Here is a 17,314-nt window from a genome sequence, read left to right on the forward strand (position 1 = left end):
CACAATAAAAATGAACAATTTACAAGATCAAAGTCACAGACAAGTAGAGTTTGGAATGGAGTATTTTTTTTTTTCAATCAGCGGTGTGCATTCGATACCTAAATCGGAAATTTATTATAAATAATCGAATACCAATTTTATATATACCTATTTTTTAATAGCAACTTATTTCAATTTTATTTATTAATTTTAAATTATAGGTTCAATTTGTTTTTGTTGTTAAGAAAAAAGATATTTAAGTTTTATGAAAGTTTTTAGCATTAAATTTTTATATGTATTATTTATTTTGGTGTTGCGTCATTCGTAATAATTTTTAACTTTAATTGAATTTTTATTACCTATTACGGAATTTTAATTTATTCTTATATTATTTCTCAACAATTCTAACATTTTTGTTTCGGCGGAGGGTATGCGGGTGTTCTGAAATATAATGCAATTTGTAACTACCAAAGGTATGTACTTATTTGATGATGAGAAACAATAATAATAATTGATTGATTTTAAAGTCACCAAATATTTTTAACCGAATTCCAAAAAGGAGGTGGTTCTCAATTTGGATGTTTGTTTTTGGTCGAAAGGGTATATTCCCCATATTTGTTATTAGGTCCAGGATCTGATGATGGAAACCTTGAGAAATCGAGGGCAGCTCTCGAAAATTGTAAGCATAGATAAGGTTATAACTTGACACTCAGATGTATATCTGATAACACTATGAGACAGTAAAGGTTTGGAGCTGACCTGATGATGGAGACCAGAGAAGGTCGAGGGAACTCGGCAACCGAACTTCTCTCGTCTCCATCTCCTTCACTGTTGCAGAGGCCTCGTAAATACGAATAATATAAGCACAAACACGAGAAAGTTTAAATATTCAGTTGTCGAGTTCCCTCGACCTTCACTGGTCTCCATCATCAGGTCAGCTCAAAGCCTTCACTGTTGAATAGTGCTACCAGGCAAACACCTGAGTGATAAGATTTCAACCTATGTATTTCTGCAACTTTCGAAAGTCGCCCTCGATTTCTCAAGGTTCCATCATCAGATCCTGACCTGATGATAATGGGACCACCTCGGAAGTACACGCTATCAAACAAAAAAAGAATCATCAAAATCGATAAATAAATGGCTGAGTAATCGCGTAACAAACATACAAAAAAAAAACGGTCGAATTGAGAACCTCCGCTTTTTGGGAAGTCGGTTAAAAATAAGTCGGCGGCGGCCATCTTTCCATCTTGGACCAGCTTTCGATGAACAGCGAACTATTTGCCCTTTCAAACAATAAAATCGTCATAAATTTTTGCGATAACTACACCTAACTACGGCTCTCGTCAAATAGCTTTGCCGCTCAGTTAAAAAGTTGGAAGTAACGAATCGCCATTAAGTTTGGCAGATCTACAGGAATCCTGCACATAAAACACCCGAAGAATAAGTCTTCATTTGCCGTCTTCAGAAACCCTAAAAACCGAAGATTTTTTTTATTCCGGCTACAACGTATTTTCTACCATTGATTTTCTAGCATTTTTTTCAAAATAAATTAAGTCATTTTACTTTTCCTAATTTATTTTCAGATTATGGTAAGTATACAAAAGTGCAATTTAGTAATATTATAATATCAAATAATATAAAATTATTAAATCGATTCTTTATTTTAACGAATCGGATCATTCGATGCAAAACTTCTATCACCGTCGCCATCTTGTCTATGCGTCTTCAAATTTAAAAAAACAACTAATGTAAACAAACATGGCGAGTTCGATCAGAATTCCCGGTAATTACGATTGGATTTTAAAAAGGTATATTTCTAACGGGATGCTAAATATGAAAGGTTTGAATGCGTAAAAATAATTTAAATTTATTTAGTTATTTTATTTAGTACTCACAAATGTGGTTTGATTGGAAAGAAAATAAATATGAGCGTAAATAATTAGGAAAGTGTATGACTGATTCGCAGACCCCAATTGGGGTCTAAACCGAGCTTACGGTGACATTGATGTTCAGACCCCGATTGGGGTCCGCTACGGATTTGACGGTTAACTTCATTATACTACCTATAATAAAGCATTAGGAATTTCTTTTTCATTCTGGAAAATGAGAGAAAGAAAACATATATATCCAATATTTTCAAAAAAATGTATGAGGAGACAGCACAGCCTGCACCAGTAAAGATGATGATGTGTCAAAATATTGATGAATAATTTTATTTTATTTAACTTATGAGGTCTGTATCATATATTATTCGTAGGTAACAGCCCACGGAGCTGATGACCACACGTCTCGCAGTAACAGAATTAGAAAATAAAAATACAATCTGCTAAAAGCCAGTCTTATGAAGTTATGACCAAACCACGGGAACGAACAATTTTTTTCTGAATACTATGGCACGCGGCAAGCTAAAGGACAAAACCCTCATCCTAATAATTTCAGTCTATCATCCAACCATAACAACAATCGTAATAATTACGAGGGAACATTTCCTTGTAATCTTGTAATACTATGATGCGTAAACAAACATTGCTAGTACAAAGCCGCCATTTGGTATTTTGGACAGTTGCCAGCCAGCATTATGCTTAAAGGTTCTGCACGTGTATCTACCTATAAAAACTTTTTTGTTCGAAAAATATGAATGATTACGGCCACTTAAATAACAGAGCTGGAATGATGAGAGCATAGAGAAAAAAATGATGTCTAATAAACTTTTTGCTCTCCTTAGAACCCTGGATCATGGATCTTGCAATTACCATGAGATTTCACAAAGGTTTACTTGGACTGATAAAAAAAATAATGAATAGGAAAAGATTCAAACATTCGTTTCAACGTAAACAACTGAATGGAAGCGAAACGAAAAACAGAGCAAAAGTAAACACTGAAAATCCATGAAAATGCTCAAGGTTTGCAAACAAGAAAAAATAACATTGAAAGCTTGCGTGAATACCAAATGCGATTTATTTGGTTTTTGGCGACCAGAATTTAAATTAAGTATTTCAAAAGCTCGTAGAGTATGTAAGCTTGTGTAATGCATCTTATTTTCATACTAACTTCTGCCAGGGGCTTCACCAGCATCCCGAAGTAATTATTGTTTCACCCACCCGGACCTTAAATAGTGTAACTAGTGTATAACCTCCTAAGGCTGCAGTTAGACGACGCGAAAAAATTCTTGCGGCCGCCGCGCGGCGACCTCGCGGTGGCCGCGTACTAACTGTTCAGTTATAGCAAATTTATGTTTTATTAACTAGGACGTAAAGTTGAAATTAATGTTGAGTAACTAACCGCGCGGTGACCGCGCGGCGTTCGCTCTTCGATCACACAGCGGCCGCGCGGCCGTCTCGCTCTCACACTCACACTCGAATCATGTATGAAGTTGAGTAGTTTATCAAATGTTTTAACATCCATTCGGAAATAATCTGCGAATTCTTTTTCATCTTCTCGCAATTGGTTGTATACTTGTATAGCGTATGAAATTCACCAAACTCTTCTCGCCGTGCTAAAATAGGATGAATCCAAAATTTTCTATATTTCTTTTTTATTTCTTTTTGCTTTGTCGGTACAAGTAATATGCAATCATAATTTTATTCTTATTAGTCAAATAGCTCATAACGAACACGTGTGAATTTTAAGAAAGACCAAGATCAACTGGAAATGGTTCGGGTTCGCAGTGGCGTGGCGTGGCCACCAGGCCTGACCGCGCGGCCGCCGCGCGGTCGCCGTACTTTCGCCGCGCGGCCGACACGCTGTAACATTCCGTGTCATATAAACGCGCCCTAAGGCAAGAGACCAAGGCAATTTCTGTTATACGTTATCAGAATCTAAGCATTAGCCGTGTACTCTACCTACCTATGTGTTAGCTTTAATCTTCCCGTTGTGGTTTTATGGCTGAAAATAGGTTAATTTACAATTCACGTGTACTAACACCATCGACCGCCATGGTGCTTTGTTCCTGAAAGACCGGGCCTTTAGACTGCTTGGGTATAGGTATACTTCTTACCATATTATTATTGCACCTTTGTGAAATTTTCTTACTTTCTTTTTCGTTTCTTGTCTTTAAGCAGTATTCCTTAGGATAAAATAAAGTCTTGTCATCATTAGGTAGCCAAAACCATAGGCTTCGTTTTTGAAGTAAAAGTTTGCAATTTTTGTTGCTTTACCGGGTCGTGTTTGTGTTTTACATACAAAATACTATACCTATAAAAAATAAAATTATTTTCCTGGTCACATTATTATATTTACCCATGAGTTAAATAACTGCTAAGCTTTGTAAGTAGGTAACTATGTATAAGGAACCATCTTTCAAATTGTAATGGCATTGAGACGAGCAGAGCGAGCATAAACATTTTACCATAAAGCTATTGCTACACTGGACCACGATGTTATCTGTCATCACGTAAAAAAAATAGTTATTTATCGCGGCCCAGTAAAATTCTGGTAGGTTACCTAATCCCTGCTTCTCTGAGACATCAGATTATATTCTATCCCAAGAAAAGGCTAGATATAAATGCTAGGGCTACATATTGCTGATAATGTGATAAAACTATTAAGTACCTACGTACTTGTAGACGGTAATTATTTTTAAAGCTTCTTCTATCATTTCCTGAATTGATTTTGCTTTACTTTACAGTAGGCGAACTAATGTATCCCCAGCTTGAAAATTAAACTGAAAATTCTAATATAGAATGTAATAAACCTTTTCAATCTGTCTGTCTCTGGTCCAGAATTTTAAAAACCTCATTTAAAACGGACTTTATTTGGACAGCACCGTGATTATTTTTTTATGCCGTTTTTTATAAAGTGTACAAGTGGGAGTAGATTTTATTTTAGACAGGTTAATGTTAAGATAATATATTTTTTTTAAATATACAAGTACAAAGGATTTAGAGGTGTTGGTATTTCATATTGTAAGGCAAAGTTGACTCTTCTTTTACCACCAATAAGGTCTTTGCAAGTAACTGTGCATATATTCAGCATTTTATTTAGCTTAGCTTTATTTTCTCGATCTTGCCCTCTTTACTACAAAATACTTTATTCTCCAGCATAAACTATGCGACATGATAAGTTATGCAAAAACGAATTACGACACTGGAAAGCCCGAGTACATTTTCTCTAATCTGTTTAACATGGAAACAAAACAGCCACAAAGGTCCGCTCAGTTCATAAAACTCGTTTCTACAAATCCACAACAATTAAAGTTTAATTACCGTTTTCGGAACAATGTACCTAAACCTTATTTATTCAGGCGTCTAACCTAGGCTAATTTCTTAGAGCGCTTAACCAACTGGAACCACTAAGCAATATAACGCTTGTCATGAAAATCTATAGCCGTCGTTATCGGTATAAACTTGACGCACATATGTATGTCTATATGTATCTACATAGGTATACTAAATCACTTTACTGTCCACGATGTGAATACAATAGTTAAACAATCTGTGTGTTCACATATGACTATTTAAATTACCTATGTCGGCGCTCCTGTAACGTTGGCCGAGGGAAGGCATGCTAATAGCGTCTCCGGTTAGTTCAATTATCTACGACTAATTTGTTTGTAATAATTCGTTTAGGAGCTTAACATTTTTATGTTGTTTTTTTAATTATTTCAGTTGGGACAAAGGAAACGCTAATAACGTTTGTTGCTGGACCTTAGAACGAGCCCTAATGCGATTTTAATTATTTTTTAGGCTTAGGCTGGTATTACGATTTGTTTTAAGAACGTCGGCCATCTTTTATTGACTTTAAAAAGTGGGAAAATGATCTTTCAATGTTTTTTTGTGCATGTACTTGATTTTCCCTCGGTTGATGTAGGTATCTATACTTCTCTTATGTACTCCCTTATTTAGGTACCACCTTTTTGTACTCTGTTTGTGGTACCTACCCCTTTGTACTACCCTTATGTACTGCCCTTGTATATATATAAGTACCGTATGTACTCTCTAACTAGGAACTAACATAGTTTTTCTACCATATCTCACGTCACTTCAAACTAATGTTCATACAATACTTACCTACAACCAACATGGAAGTGCTTGCTATCTGACCAGTGACTCGGAGACTGGCGTTAAGAGATTAGTCGTCCCCAATACACTCACCTAAGTGAATAGATATTACCTGCATTCAAGCATTGCGGGGATGGAGCTAACCTATTCGAAATAGTGCTCTGAAGAATAAGTATATTGTAGGATATCTATGCAAATATTTTAAAGCTGAAGAGTTTGTTTGAACGATTTTAAGAAATCTTGAATTGTTAGATAGCCCATTTATTGAGAAAGGTTACATGCTACTTTTATCCGGGTGAGCGGCGTAGGCCCAAGACACGAACAGACAAAAGATAGTCACATATTATATTATGTCTATGCATATAATATACATAGCTGTCAAACTTATAAAACCCCTTCTTTTTGCATCAGAGGTAACAAAACATAATAACCTTTCTCAGTATTTCGATTGATTTTGTCTTAAAATATAAGCAAGTTTTTGTTATTAACTAACAATAAATAACCGTACACTGAACACGCAATTAACACTGCCATTACAGATTAAAAACGCATTAATTCCTCTTTGCACTTTAAAAAGAGAACACGGTAAATTGCCCTCAATTTATTGGCGTCGTGATAATTACAATGAATCGGACATAAACAAAAATAAAGGCGGAATACGAGTCGAAACCTTTGTCATTGACAGATGACCATTCCGTGGTGTTGATTGGAAAACAATTCGAGTACTCAATCAGAGATATCGAGGAAGTTAATTACTTTGTTTTTATGAAGTAGTTCGATATTTAATCAGGTTAGTATAGAAAAATGTCGTTAGGAAAAATAAAAAAAAAGACTTAAAAATTGTGTTCGATATTTATTTATGGTAACACCAATTTCTGTATTTTTTCAATGTAATATTAAAATAATTTCTCAAATATTTCATAGGATTAGGGCTTATTAAAGTCTGAGTATTCAGAGTATTATTGTCGTAGACGGCTTTTAAGAATTTCATTATCAAACTAGGGATCTTATTTGAAACATTTCATAGATATTCCAAAAAGCAGCCATACAGCTATACAGCCTAAGTATTTCTTATTACAAAATTCTATTCGGGTCAACGGATTAACTAGCGATTTACTTCGAATTCGGAACAATATTTTTGTCACGATTCCGTTTTTAAATTCGTTTGCCGCATTTCTGGCATCGGTATACGATAGCAGGTTCGAGTTTTACGCTTTGCAGTCAACAATAACACGTAAACTGTTCTGATATTGTTTGTAAAATACACGGTAATATAAAATAAGGTACAGTGGGAAATGGTTAGCTGAAAATCCTGGTCTTTATTGTATGGCATTTGACTTTGTGCTAACGCAGAAAGTGATGGTGCCTAGATGTTCAAAAGCCCCTTTGTGATTTGAAGGTGAAACAATCACGGGTTTAAAATACTTTAAATATCTGATTCTAGTGATTTTAACGACAGTTTATTTCTCTGTTTACCAATGTCGAAAGGTTTTGCATTCCAGTATATTGGGAAATAGTTGAAAACAACATTTTCCTTTGTTGAAAGTTGTACCATTTTTTGTTTCATTTTATGCTCCAATTTTATTTCCTTTCAAATTCCAATAACGGTAATATTTACACTTTGTTTTATTGAAAATACAAGCTGCTGCTGACTTGGGTCTAACTTGTATAGGTATTTTGTGAAATAATATTTAATTTAAAAAAGTACCATAAGTAGGTAAGCAGTCTGTCATCGTCAGCTAGATATTGTTCGTCCAATATTTATATTTTACTAAAATTACGGTTAGTAAGTGTACCTACAGTAGAGGACATTAATGGTGTATTTTGAGAACATCAGGTGGATTTCAGAAAACTCCGAAACTTGGTCTTTTTAGGTGATTCAACCTGAAACTCAGTCGATAAGAAAAAGTGTATTATAATTTCATTCGCAACACTTAAACGGAAAGATACGAACTGAATACTTTTTAAATTAACTTCTACAAAGGAAATCGAATACTGAGCCGAGAAAATACTCTTTTAATTAATTTGGCGTCAGAATCTAGAACAAAATTAGGCTCTTTTCCCTCGAGCTGTGTAAACGAATTTCAAGCCTCAGTTTCAGTTTTATAATTAAGAAAGTATAATTTAGTGGGAAAGGAACTTTTTGATTTGGGATTTTGTATTTAATTTTTTACTGTTTCGTACCTTTTGTTATGTTGACAACCTTGAATATAGCTGAATCTCTGTGTCCATACACCTGAAACTATACACCAGCGAGCTGAAATCCTGGTAATCCTGGTAGCTTATATGTAGTTGTGAAACCATAGAACACCTTCAAGGTATCCTTTTTAATACTTTGGCGATAGAAAGAAAATCTATAGATAAATTGCTGAGCCCAAAAATAATTCTTACAAAACAAAACAGCCATTCCATTTGAAAACACATGAAGTATTTCCAAACGAAACGTTCTGGAAAATTCTAGAACTCTCGAAGTACCTAAGTATGTGTAACAAGCTCGTCAGCCAGTATTACCAGTAATAAGGCTAACAACGGAAAGATTTCAACTAACTTTCGTATCGTACTCGTACGGGTAGTTTCGTTAAACATTTTGTGAATACGGAATTTTGTACTGGATTTAATATTATAGGATATACGTAACAGGTGGATTACACCTGAAGTAATGAAGTATTAAGTGATATTTAGGTAGTTACTTAGAGATATTGGAAATTAAAACTTCAGTACCATTTGAAGTATATTCTGTAAATGGCCATTGAAGTGTATAATATCGTGTCTGCAACATCATGGTCATTATAATCTTCCCATTATTGGGAACAGGTATTTTCTCATACACAAGTAAAACGTATAAGCATTAATCATCACTCTTCCTCAAAGGTACTGAAATATTTATGTAAACATGACGTACTAATCAAATCCATATCTTGGAATATCCTTAATTAAGTTCAACAGTTTCCTACAGTTTGACCCTTCCCAAATCGGATCATTACACGTGCGAAGAGAAACTTATTAGTTGCTTCACTTTATGAGACCCTGGTCCTTATATCCGGATAAACGGGTGATTAAACGGTCACCGAAAATTAACACTACCCGGGCAGTAATTAACGAGACAAGGATACCTTATACTATAACCTTAGGATGGCTTATAGGATGAAGGTGAAGTCCTGCGGTCTTGTTAAACTTTAAGGATCCCGGCACAAAGGATTAATATTTCAGTAAAAAGGAGGTTTAGAGGGTTGGGTTGTAAAACATTTATTTTGGTGAATATCTTAGTCGAATGTTTTGGCGCTGTTTTAATAGGTAACGCGAATTCTTGATTCTTGAAAGCAGCTGTTTTGTGGTTTGGCGTAACGCCAAAGTAATGTTGTGAAAAAGTTATGGAATTGCTTGATAGTTCATGGCATTGTTCTTGTAGGTATTAACTACATAGTTTTCTACACTTTTATCTTTTACAATTAAATCCCATTAAATGTGGCAGCCCAACTTTCCACCAAGAGAATATTGACAATAATAATACTAAATTCTAAAATTCATTCACTTTAACTTCAGCTGCGAAGCAATCTCGCGATATTCTTCCAACTTCCGCAATAAAATAGCTATAAAATTAACAAAAGACTTGTTATTTTATATGTATAATCATTCTGTTTCATTGCGTATATTTTGAAGGAGACTATAATGTTCCTTTCGTGCTGCCGTTTGCGTCCTGAAAACCGCAAAGTTAGGCGATAGATTGTTTGTGCTTTTGGCGGCTGGCCTGCTTTCTTTACTTGTAAAATACCTGAATTCGAATGTTTATATTACTGCGGGAATGAGTTACTTTATAGTGCTTTATCGCTGGGTATCTAAAAGCCTGGAGGTTTGCACAATTTTTCTTACCGAAGAAAACGTTGAAAGGTCCCTGGTGTGTGGCGTATGGAGGTATTTTCTAGGAAAAGATTATCTAGAAAATCGTCCACTATTTGAATGAAAAATGCCTATAATAACTGGTCACTGTGTATGTGGTTTTAGGTCTGCGGTTTTAGTATGCGGCTGTAGTGTAGTGTTGACACAGCACTATAGAAGTCTGTGTTATGCAAATTAATTTTGTGTTTGCTCGCCCAGATACAATCACCAATTTTCCGGATATTTAGCCACACATTTTCTATGACAATATTATACCTGCGAGATAATATTCTGTCAAAGGGCTTTACTCATTTTCATCACAGTTTAATTTTGAAAGGTATAGAAATCGAAGAATTGAGAAAAAATAATTTTGATTTCGACCAAACTATATCCTCAATGATAAAGTTGCGGATAAAGAACACTTATACAAGCTGTTGATTTGCATCCGTGCCATATTCAAGGAGGTAATTATGCTAATGATTCTCGACCCAAATCAATAAAAAAATTGGTACGTAATTTTTTTTCTTTAATTTTTTTTCGGAATTCCGTAAATGTCATCTAGCCTTATTTAAACTTGGCGCGTATGTTACTGGCATTAAAACCGTGCTGCACCCTCACACAAACGCAAACACAAAGCATACGCAACGATCACTCATAAATTTCATTCATAAAATTGGATTACTTTGGAAATACCACGACATTACAATGACAAAAAAAGTAGTGCATATTAGTTATTTCCCATCTACTGTAATTCCAATCGATTATTTACGTATTGTATGTCCTCCTCCTGAACTATGGCACAAATGCAAATCAACACCTTGTATATTTTTAACAAAGAAGAGGCGACAATTTCCTTTACGACCATCAATACCCTGTCACCCAAAATATTACCTGTCATCATGGTCTATTTAGCCCGCGGAAAAAATTCACCAACATGTCAGAGCATGTCAGGGTTACCCTGAAAATAAATCACACTTTATGTCCACGTGAACGGCGCACGTGGCCACGGGTAGGAATTTATACAGAACCGGATTCAAAAAGAGCGGGGCCTGCAAAAACGGCGCGTCTTAGAGAGGTCTGTGAATGTGAGAAAAAAACTGGATTGATTAACGGCGAATTTTTATAATTTACCCAACTATGTCGAGATAGGGACACTTAATTTGCAGAAGGATCCGTGTGTAGTTTCCGTGGACCCAAACACTCACGCGAGAGGTGCTACAGGGATGCCTGTAGCTCGCAAAAGTCCTTCATGCTCCTGCACCGTACTCAGGCGGATTAATCCAACAGGTCTTCACCCTGTAAAAAAAGGTTGCAGCCCCAAGACCTTCCTCCATTCACAATTGAATCTCAGGGATAGGTGATTCAGCTTAGCTGCGTGGCCCCCTTTCACGCGGGGTCCGCGGCTACCTGATTTGGGGTAAGTCCGGCCCTGTGTATTCGGTTATAGATGTGTCAATAGCAGCACCTTAGTTGTTCCGGAACGGTTACCTCCCGTCGGTTATCCGTTTGTGGGTAAAAATGTTTATTTATTTAAAATCTTTTGTGGGTAACGTGAGGTGGGTGTTGATTGTTGTATTTATACTTGGCCACTTTTAGTGAATAGCAGCAATTTTGGCTTTATATGGCTAGTAGAAGATAAATGAGTGGGCGAATGTTTGATCCGATTTCAATCACGTTCTATGGTAAATAGTACCTACGTGAACCTGTATTAATTCTAAATTATTTTTCAGGTTTAAATCTAGATTTATGTATATGTATAATTTAAAAAATATCTACTACATATCCTCATCTAATTATATAAAAATAGAAAGTATATTAAGCAAGAAAGGAATTTACTAACTCATAATTGCCCGCTTGTATTTTTGGGTAATCCTCCTTAGTTAAACTACTTTCGTTCTACAAATCTACTCCTCTGGGTCACGTTGAAAAACCAAGTGTTAACAATTTGGAAATCAGTAGAACTTTCTAGTTTTAGAAGCAATTAACCCTGTTTTGATGCGACGAGGGAAAAACAAGCAACAAAAGCATTTTCTTAGTTCTATAAAATAGTATGAAGTTAGATTGCAAGTTTCAAGGTTGCTATGTAATTATTAGAGGAGTCTTTAAGGAGAGTATATTTAACAAGGAGATCCTTGGACTCTGTGTATCGTTTGAAATGAGATTTTTCTTTTCTTACGCAAAGAATGCAAAAAATATACAAACGTCCGAATTGAAAATCTTTGGATAGTCGGTGAAAGAGTTTTGTTAGACAATTACCTATGAGTATACTAACATTTTGTGAGTAAGTATATAAAAATAAAATGTGTTAATAAAAAAAAACTGTATTTATAGCTATTTAGATAAACAAACGAAATATTTTTATGTGTACATTTAAACTATTCTATTTACATTGTGTACTATTCTAGTTATCATTACTAGCGTAGGTCGCGCAACATCTATCACTTTCCTAGAAAACCATAATGTAATGTTAAACATACTTAAGTAAAACTAAAACCAACAACACTAAGTTCCGGGAAAATGACATTACGTCCATAATTTCTTCCATAATGACCAACAATTACGTAAAAGGTACAATGTTTAAATAACGGGAACATTGCATAACATTTTTCTAGAAAGTTTCACTAAGGGTGCGTCTACAAGGTGCAATTAGTTGGAGCAAGTTAACATGCGCAAATGACCCGCCCGCACTCAACAGAGCACGTGGTTCGGTATATTGCTTTGGTACATGTTTGAGTCGCTAGAACCGCCCTTTTTAAGGGAGCATCTACACGGTGCATGTAGTTTGCGCATGCTGAGGCACATGCGCAGGTTACATGCATTTTAAGTGCGGGTCCAGCAACTCGCGCATGTACCAAAGCTAAATACCCACCAGCGTGCTCTTGTCACTTGTTTTGCGCATTTGAATTGTCACTTGCGCATGTTAACTTGCTCCAGCTGCATGTACAGTGTAGACACACCCTACGAGTACCTATGAGGAGAAATGAGATTGCATCGAGTGGGAACGTAATCAGTGTTACACTATCTAGTATTATGTTCCTGACACCTTATTATAAAAATGTAGCTTCATACGAGGAAAAAGAAGCTTTCTGTAATTAAATAGATCTTCTAAGAGTTTGACTAATATGAAGCGTTGCCTGCGTTCATTTGTTTCTTAGTTTTGAAAAGCATGAAGTAGGATTCTAATTATAAAAACCTTTAAATCCTACTTATATTATAAATGTGAATGTTTGTGAGAATGTATGGATGTATGTTTGTTATTCAATCACGCAAAAACGGTTGGACCGATTTGGTTCAAATTTGGTATGTAGATAGGTGATACCCTGGATTAACACATAGGCTATTTTTTATCGACACACCACGCGGGCGAAGCCGCTGGCGGAAGCTAGTACGTTAATATTTTCAAGATATCTGACAATTTCTAATAAAAGAATGACTCAATTACCTACCATCATAAGATACCATTTTCCGAACATCCCACTTAAATTCAACAAATAGAAATCACCGCTCATAATTAACTCATTTTCATTCAACTTATCTTCTGAAACCAAACTTGTCCTTTTTCGGTAGCTCTTCATGAAAAAGCAATACGTTATAGGTATTATATAGGTATAGTGCGTATTTGTATAGTGTTTCTTAATGTACCTAATAAAAGAAGGACCCAATTCCTATTTTCCGAACATCCAATATAAATTCGACAAATATAAACCACTGCTCTTAATTAACTCATATTTATTCAGCTACCTACAGCTAATACTTACTACCTACTCCCAACTCTGTATTCAGTAAAGGTTCATACCGCAAAATATCTCTTCATTGAATAATTCAGTTACTACAATTTAGAATTGCTACTGCTGCGAAAATTAATTTAAAACTGTTTGATGGTTTAAACAGCGGGTCGTTATTTCGTAACGGTAATTGATATAGCCCGTATTATTACCACATTTCTCTAGATATCTCTGTCATTTTGAATTCGATTTTCAATTATGAAAATGGTAATGTTTTTGTTAGCGTTTTGTGAGGTTTTTAACTTTATTTAGTTTTATTTTTACTAGAATTTTTTATAGGACTATAATAGGATATATATCTATTCTTTTTTATAAACGACGAAGGCTATAGACTATTTTTCATATGGGTGCAACCAGTCGTGCCTACGGGACGAGGGGGAAAACTGCTGGCGGAAGCTAGTTTAATAAAATCACTGAAACATTTTTTGTTTTCATTCAGAATATTGCCCTATAATATAATTTCATCTTGTCTCTCCACCTGTCACTTGCTTGTATCGAGATATTTTCTAAGAATTTTCCTTTTAATATGCGTAGGGTCCTTCATTTTTTTGTATGGTAAAATTTTACCTTAAAAAATAATTGAACTGTTTTATATTGAAGATAGCTATTAGTCTAACGTATATGCGATGCCGATGTATGGCCAATTTTCAAAGTTGGTGCCAAGGTAGCTTAACGAGGTAAGTATAGGCCAAGGTAATGGGCTCTCCCATTGTATGTTCAGTAACGTACGCGTCTAATATATGTAATTTGATACTTGGCAAGCTTTTATGACGTAATAGGATTAAAATACTTGTATTTTTTATTCAGCATTCCGTAGGTCCTTGTTTAGGAAACTACGTAGGAAACTTACATGAATTTATGTTAGAAACATAGGAAATAATAAAGATCCATATAAGTTTAGCTAGATACCTACAACATTTTATTTATAGTCAAAGTTGCCTGAAACTTTTATTATTACAATACTGATAGATCCAGTAAGCATCTGACATCCAAGACAGATTTAGTGCGACGAAACCACGATGAAATTCGTAGCTTTTTTCATTCTTTTCATTGTTCTTTTCGCAATCTTTATCAATGTCGAAACCAGTTTAAACAGTAATAAATTTCGTAAAAGCGAGATTGGTAACACTGGTTGTAAAAATGCAATAACTTTGGGAAAAGCGCTTGCATGGGAGGAGAAAAAATTGCATTCTCAATTTGGTGCACCTGCTGTATGATAGTTTACTGGCCACAGACTTTTGGCACGGAGTCGATATTTGCGTAGAAATTTTATGGTTTTCTTTATGAGACATCCCGGGAATAAAAGGAAGGAATTTTAAGGTACCTAAATTCTTTAATTCTTTAAGTTGAGAAGTTATTCCGTATGATTATAAAAATCTCAAATAATGACCTAACCCTAACCTTTGGACCTAACCTAACTCCTCATTCTATGACAGCTGTCAAACTTTTGGCGGGAACAAAAAATATTACGGACGTTAGGCTTAAAACTTTTTGCATAAAAACTTTTTGCTAGGCCCGTTCTACACTTGAATTAAGGCCTAAAGCGGGGTACACATATGTTAAACCTCTTGTAAAGTGTAATGTTATGTCACTGATAGATGGTAGTTTGGCTTAGTTGTAAGTGTCGCCCCCAAGGCTGTGGTCACAATCTACACAGTATCTACGCACACAAACTTGTAACAACTTTAGCGAACAAATAACTGCGTTAAGCCGGGACCCTTATAATTTCATTTGGGAATATAAACTGGAGCTTTTATTATCTGTTTGTTGAGAACAACCAGGAGATAGTGCAACTGTTTTGTTTGAAGGAGAAATATTTCTTATTAGGTGTAGTCAACCAAGACTCAAACAGTTTTATTCAAGTTTCAGTTGCAGGTTTTAGGTTCTAAGATATTTTTCATGACATACATTAACTATTTCCCGTGACTTTCCTCTTATTTTGAGGAAACTACTTAGTTTTGTTATAACAGCATGGTTTTCATATTATGGAGCGATTTTCACATCAGAACTTGAGCGAAGATTTCATACTTATGACAAACGACAAACAATACGAAACAAAAGTACTTACCGAAACACATTACGTATACCGTGCGATCATAAAAAGATTTCTTACCATTCGAATGCAGTTTACTTTGACAAATACGAGTAAAACTACAAAATAATGGAGCTCAGATGGATATCATTTATAAAAATATGAACGCAGTAAAGCTAGCGAAGCCATATATTCTGTAGACGACTGCTATAATACGTTTTCCAAATTTGAATTTGAATAATGACGGTTATTTGTTTATGTTTATTTTTTTACTTTTGGCGGTATATCGTCCTGGGAATTCAAAGCTCATTTCAAATCTTTTAAAATTTAATGCGTGAACTTTGTCAAAAACTTGCGAAGATACTGTTGGGATTTGTAGCGGCTTATGGCATGCTTATGGCCATTCCCAATATTTTGTCGATATGCGGATTTGCTTACTGTCAAAATGATGACATCATTTTGATATTAGCCTCATAGAAATCATGTCAAATTAGTATATCTAGTAAGGAAAACTAGAGGTACAGATAAGTAGAATATTGGGTACAGAACGGCCGTAAACAGATATATTACAATTTATGTACCTGTGACTACTTAAATTGATTTATGAAGCTATGTTCGTAATCTGGTTAACCCATTAAGCTCGTGTCTAGCTGAATGGTTTATGTCATGGTATGACATTGACTACAATTATTCCAAAGCCAATGAGTAGGACTATAGGACATACCAAGTTTACAAAATTCTTCGTTATTAAAAAAATATCGCACGCTCTACAATCATAGATGGACGGAGGAAGAAAAGGCTTATTCATTTTCCTATTTATTCTACCACATTTGACCCGGATTCCATTATTGCTATTTTATAAATTCAAATACAGTCTAGAACTTTATTTTTATAATAAATTCTGGTTCTAGTGTTCCAGAGAAACGAGAATCCAATCTGGTTTACTCAATTCTATTTTTAAATCAAATCAGATCGACTAGCGGGCAATATAATCCTATTTTATTAAAAACTTATTTTTATTTTCGTTATGTTAATTTGAATTTAGAATGGGCAAAACAAAACATGTAGAGTTACTGTTCCATAGAGACGTTTTGTAATTAGAAATGGTTAGTGTTGCTTAAAAATTACCTACTTTAATTTTTTTACGTATTTATCTATAAAACTTAGGTATATTATCAGCCCTATTAAATATTAAACAAAACAAACTCATCCGAATTCACAGCATTTCCTCTACATTATGCAATTATGTAAGTAAAAAATTCGAAATAAAATCTAATAAGATCCGTCACTTCAACAAGAAAATAAGGTACCTAACGCAGCCGGGTTCACCCCAAGCCCCTCTAATAGGTATTCCAGAACCTTCTATGCATACACAATTAGTACCTGATAAACCGACTTACGGCCACCCCAATATTCTATCTATCTATCCATTTGCTAACCAGAGATGGAATTCTTAATGTAAAAATTCCTATCTCTAGTAGGTAAAAAATAGATAGGTTGATTATTGGAATCGGTCGTTAGGCTAGACAACGCTGACATGTATTATTCAGTTCGGAAATTAGTATGCTTCAAAATATGAGTATTTTTTTTCTTCTTTATGTCATGTTACGATGTAATATTTCTTATTACGTGGCAGAATGAAA

The sequence above is a fragment of the Helicoverpa zea genome, chromosome 16 (assembly GCF_022581195.2).
Source record: "Helicoverpa zea isolate HzStark_Cry1AcR chromosome 16, ilHelZeax1.1, whole genome shotgun sequence".
NCBI classification, from domain to species: domain Eukaryota; kingdom Metazoa; phylum Arthropoda; class Insecta; order Lepidoptera; family Noctuidae; genus Helicoverpa; species Helicoverpa zea.